Below are 6,750 nucleotides of genomic sequence, written 5' to 3'. Positions count from 1 at the left end.
AGACAGATGTCAGACGTGTGACCGGGTATGCTATATCCGGTTGAGTGACGATAATGTGCGCCTTCATTACCACAACAGAGCCAGGTGTTTGGGTTCTGGGCGCCCTCCCAGGGAGAACACCAATGAACACCGCTGAACAACAGCCCACACCGCCCGTAAGGCAAAACACCTCCCAGACCTTCATTTTCACAGAAAATTTATTAGAAGCTATCAAAGCAACATCAGCCAGAACCTTGCAACACATCCTTAAAGCAGCCCACCCCCCTGCAGCAGCCAAATTATCTGCCCTCCTGAGAAAGGTCAACGACTCTCCTGGAACGACCCAAGCATGGCACAACCTCCTACTGTTTGGCAACATATGTCTAGCCACCCCTGCAAGGAGAGACAAAACCTTAGGTGCCTCAGTCATCAAAGCTATAAATGATTTTCCCAGGGAGGACAACCAGGTGCGCCTTCCCACTCGCGCGAGAAACACCCACGGCAGGAAGAGCAACAGTGCCATGTCCGAGACATCAAAAATCAGAACATCAGTCACCAAGAAAATAGAAGAAGGAAACACTATTGGCGCAATAAGAGTCATCACCACTGAGGACTCAATTGCCGACAGAGATGCCGCAACAGCTCAAGCCCTAAGGGAGAAACACCCACCCAGGGCTCCGCGTGAGGACGACATTGTACAAGTGGGGGCTACCGGAGCAGAACCTCTCTGGGTGGCTGAATCTGTGGTCCATAAAGCAGCCATGTCCTTCCCAACAGGATCAGCAGGTGGGTTCACAGGACTAAAACCCAACCACCTCAAGCAAATGCTCAACCCTGCACTGGGTGACATTGCAAAGAACCTCTTGGTGGAACTAACCAGATTCACCAACACATGTCTAGCTGGCAACATACCAGCGACCATAAGACCTATCTTTTTTGGAGCATCTCTCTGTGCTCTAAAGAAAAAGGATGGAGGGATCAGGCCAATAGCGGTGGGCAATTCTCTCTGGCGTCTCGTCGCAAAGGCAGCTGCAAGAACAGTTAGTGATGCAGCAGACAACATGCTGAAGCCAAAACAGCTCGGGTTCGGCATTCCACAAGGGTGTGAGTCGGCAGCCCATGCAGCTCGAGCCTTCATCGCCAACATCACAGGCCCTTATCAAGCTAGATTTCAAAAATGCCTTCAATTTGGTGCGGAGGGATGCTGTACTCCGTGCAGTTCATAGTCATTTCCCTTCCCTCTACCCTTTTGTACATTCATGCTACAGTATGGACCTTAAGCTACTTTTTGGCGAACATGAAATTGACTCGCGAGAAGGCGTCCAACAGGGTGACCCCCTTGCTCCTCTCCTTTTCTGCTTAGTCATCAAACAAGGCACAGAGGTCCTGTCCAGCGAGCTTAACATCTGGTTCTTGGATGATGGTACCCTAGCTGGTTCCCAAGACTCCCTCCTGGAGGACATCAGAAAAATCCAGGAGCAAGGTGCAGTTTCAGGCCTCACCCCGTACCCTTCTAAATGTGAAATAATATGTTCCAACCAGGGCATCGTAGAGAGAATAGAGGGTCTTCTGCCAAATATCCATAAAACTAAACCTGAAGACAGCACACTCCTAGGAGCTCCCCTGGGGTTGAAAGCCATCGATGAGGTCCTTGATAAGAAAATCGCCGACCTTAAGAGGATGGATGGGAGGATTGAGGATATTGATGCTCATGATGCACTCTACCTCATCACCAGATGTCTGTCCCTCCCCAGGTTAACCTACTTTCTGAGGTGTTCACCATCTTACAACAGCCAAAAACTAAGTGAGTATGACCGGTTACTGAAATCAATGCTAGAAAAAGCCCTTAACCTCTCTCTTGATGACCTACAGTGGAAACAAGCCTTTCTTCCCGTAAGACTTGGGGGCCTCGGAGTTCGAACAGCAACGCAAATCGCTGTTCCAGCCTTTCTGTCCTCCTTATCAGCATCCGACGACCTTGTGAAGGAAATTCTACCTGCCCACTTACATCAGCTGGCAGGTGTACATGATCCCAATTTTACACGCTGTGCCACAGAGTGGGCCTCTTGTGCAGGCCCATCACCTCAACCACTATCCCCAAAAGCCCACAAGCAATCCAGCTGGGATGGCCCCATTGTAGACCAAGTTGCTGCAGAGTGCCTGGGTGCTGCAACAACACAACACGACATTGCTCGCCTCACAGCAGTAGCAGCCCCACATGCAGGGGATTTCCTGTTAGCAACCCCAATGTCGGCAACTGGCACGCGTCTCACACCACACGCCCTCCGAATTGCTGTGGCCCTTCGCCTTGCTGCCCCAATCCACACCAGATATAGGTGTATTTGCGGCGAGGTAGTGGCTGACAGGTAAGGCCACCATGGCCTACTCTGCCAAAGCACAGGGGGATGGCACTCGAGGCACAGTGAAGTTAACGACATCATCAAGAGGAGCCTCACCACAGCTGGATGCCCAGCTGAAAGAGAGGCCCGTTACCTAACGCCCCATAACTCTGATGCTCTTATTGGTCGCCCGGATGGTATCACAGTGAACTCCTGGAAGAATGGCAAGAAGTTGGTATGGGACTACACGTGCATATCAACCCTGGCTAACACCTACATTAACCTCAGTGTTACACAACCAGGTGGCGCTGCCACCCTCAGGGAAGCAGCCAAATCCCGTAAGTAAAGAGAACTGGATCACCACTACAATTTTGTCCCCATTGCTTCTGGGACACTCGGCGCCTTGGGTAAAAGTGCTACAAGTTTTTTTAAGGAACTGGGTTTTAGGCTCATTGAAACAACATGGGACCCTAGAGCTGCCAACTTTCTTTTCCAGTGCCTCAGCGTGGCGATACAGAGGGGAAATGCGCACTGCATCCAGGGTTCCTGCCCGCCATCTGAGGAGCTGGAGGAACTCGACAACCTATGATAACCATCTTTGTAACCTATATGTAACTCCTTTTTTGTAACAAGGTTCATATAAAGCAAATATATATGTGTACAAACAAAATAATGGGGGTGGTAGGAGAAGATAATATTAGTGTTCAGTGAGAGACCACAAGGTCTCCTCTGAATACTTTTTATTTTCTTCTCCTAGGCTATGGGTCCCCACATTGGCACCAGAGGTGGTACCCTCACACATTTATATATATATATATATATATATATATATATATATATATATATATATATATATATATATATATATATATATATATTTATATATATATATAAATATATATAATAAGCAAATCGGGCCTTGAATAGTAGCCCGAGTATTAGGTACAACATATATATATATATATATATATATATATATATATATATATATATATATATATATATATATATATATATATATATATATATATATATATATATATATATATATATATATATATATATATATATATATATATATTGGTGTATACTGGCAGCAGGTTTTCTTTCAAACATGTTTCATTGAATATGACCGCATATTCTGTATTTATTATTTTCTGGTTTAGGGCTTCTATCCCTCTAACTATTTTCTTAGCATCAGGGCTTAATTGAAATAGGAGTTCTCCAAAACTCATTTTCGTACTTTTAAGGTGAAGAAAAGAAGTGATTTACTTATAGAGTGTATTACACTTATTTGTATAATTTGCACGACGTTTCGAACCTCCATGGTTCATTCTCAAGTGAACAGATCTTACAATACTAGTTGATTTTATACCCGCATTAGGTCAGGTGATAATACAATGAAGGTGAAAACATGGAGGGATACATAAGGGATAAACATAGGGGCTGCAGAAGGCTTATTGGCCCATACGAGGCATCTCCTATCTAAACACAAAGATTAATCCAGTGTAATTGGCCTGTTATGTTGGACATTGTCTTCTGTGTTGGCATCGATATGTTCTTGTCTTGTCCTTACTCTCATGGTGGGTAGAGTAAATAGTTCCGTGATTTGGGTGTTCATGGTAGGTCGCTCTATTCTTATGTGAATTGCCTCAAGAATTTGTAATCTTCTTGAATCTTGGGTTTTGTCTATTATGCAAGTATTCTTGTTCAACATTTCTCTTGTTAGAGTAATGTCATGGGCTTGTCTCATGTGATTCCTAGGGGCACCAGATTGAAGATGGCATGTCAAACGCCTCGTCAGCTTGGTCGACGTCATACCTATGTACTTACATTGAAGGTTACATCCTTCGTGGGGGCAAGTGTACATGTATACAACGCTTGACTGCTGTAGAGGGTTCTCCGTCGGCTTCGGGCTGTTTTTGATAAGGAGTTCGGAAGTCTTCTTGGTTTTGTAGAATATTATCAGGTTTATGTTTTGGTTAGGAGAAGTGCTTTTTACTCCTTTACGGATTATTTCTTTCATTATTCTTTCCTCTTTTATATGTTCACTGTGCATGGTTGATTTGTAATATAATTTTATTGGGGGTGTTGTGGTTTCTGTTCTAGGTTCTGAATTATACCAACGGTCCAAGTGTCTTTTTATAGCAGCGTTTATTTCCGCGTTGCTATATCCGTTGTTCACCAATACCTGAGTTACTCTTTCAAACTCTCTACTCACGTTGCTCCATTCAGAGCAGTGGGTAAGCGCTCGACGAATATAAGCATTGAGAACACTGGCTTTGTATCTTTGGGGGCACTCACTTCTACCGTTCAGGCATAATCCTATGTTGGTGGGCTTGGTATATACGTTGGTGCTTAAAGAGGTTCCTGTTTTTGTTATTAGTACATCCAAGAATGCTAGACTGTTATTTTCACTATTTTCATGTGTAAATCGGAGTACTGACTCTCCCTCTAGGTGTCTTTTTAGGTCAATTAGTTCATCTGAGTCTTACACCTATACCCCCTATTAGACTATTTTACAGGAACTTCTTTTCCACAGCTCATAAAACGGAGGAAAGGGTCCTGAAAGATATTGTTAATAGAAACGTTATCCCTACAGACAAAAATCAGAGGATACAACTGACGATTTACTATAAAACCAGAAAAACGGCCAGCCTACTCATGAGAAACTCTCCAGACACAAAACAGAACGCTTTAAAAGAGACTAACGTCGTCTATGCCTTCAAATGCCCTCTTGGGGACTGTAAGCTCCAAAAAACCCAGTATATAGGCAAGACAACAACATCTCTTTCTAGGCGTTTAACGATGCATAAGCAACAGGGTCCATTAAGGAACATATAATCTCTTCCCACAACCAAACCATCGCCAGAGAAATCCTAGTAAACAACACAGAAATCATCGATAGATACAGCGATAGCAGGCGGCTTGACGTTTGCGAGGCACTACACATCAAGAACTCAACACCAGCAATCAACAGCCAATTATTGCACAACTATATTCTACCCACCTCAAGACTCCGCTCCAATATAGAAGCATCAAGAAATATGGACCAATAGGCTTTCTACAAACACTTCTATTCAATATCCATTGTTTCGTGTTCTGTCTTGTGTTGATGAAATTAATACCCTATTAATACTCTTGTTCTGTCTTGTGTTGATGAAATTAATACCCTATTAATACCACATCTTGTTCTGTCTTGTGTTAATGCCACATCACCCCTTCCACCTCACTCAAATGTAGATATAAAATCGGAGATGCGTAAGTTCTGTTCAGTTGTGTATTTGTGAACTAAAGTCTTTGAAAATGTAATAAGTTTTACGAAACGCGCTCGTGCCGCGTCAGACTAGAAATAGAAATGAATTTTGGAGAATTGATTTTTGATTTACCTCCAACAGTGAAACGAAATGTACGAAAGATTGAGAAAATTCGTGTTAGAATTATTAATCTTACTTTTTCGGTCATATTTAATAATATATGTATACAGGAAAGACTGCTACCAAAATATACTAATATATATATATATATATATATATATATATATATATATATATATATATATATATATATATATATATATATATATATATATATATATATATGTTATATATATATATAAATATATATATATATATATATATATATATATATATATATATATATATATATATATATGTATATATGTATATATATATATATATATATATATATATATATATATATATATATATATATATATATATGTATATATGTATATATATATATATATATATATATATATATATATATATATATATATATATATATATATATATGTATATATATATATATATATATATATATATATATATATATATATATATATATATATATATATATGTCGTACCTAGTAGCCAGAACGCACTTCTCTGCCTACTATGCAAGGCCCGATTTGCCTAATAAGCCAAGTTTTCATGAATTAATTGTTTTTCGACTACCTAACCTACCTAACCTAACCTAACCTAACTTTTTCGGCTACCTAACCTAACCTAACCTATAAAGATAGGTTAGGTTAGGTTAGGTAGGGTTGGTTAGGTTCGGTCATATATCTACGTTAATTTTAACTCCAATAAAAAAAAATTGACCTCATACATAATGAAATGGGTAGCGTAATCATTTCATAAGAAAAAAATTAGAGAAAATATATTAATTCAGGACAACTTGGCTTATTAGGCAAATCGGGCCTTGCATGGTAGGCTGAGAAGTTCGTTCTGGCTACTAGGTACGACATATATATATATATATATATATATATATATATATATATATATATATATATATATATATATATATATATATATATATATATATATATATATATATATATATATATATATATATATATATGTCGTACCTAGTAGCCAGAACGCACTTCTCAGCCTACTATGCAAGG

The sequence above is a fragment of the Procambarus clarkii genome, chromosome 46 (genome assembly GCF_040958095.1).
Source record: "Procambarus clarkii isolate CNS0578487 chromosome 46, FALCON_Pclarkii_2.0, whole genome shotgun sequence".
Taxonomy (NCBI): Eukaryota; Metazoa; Arthropoda; class Malacostraca; order Decapoda; family Cambaridae; genus Procambarus; species Procambarus clarkii.
This window is presented reverse-complemented; position numbering follows the sequence as displayed.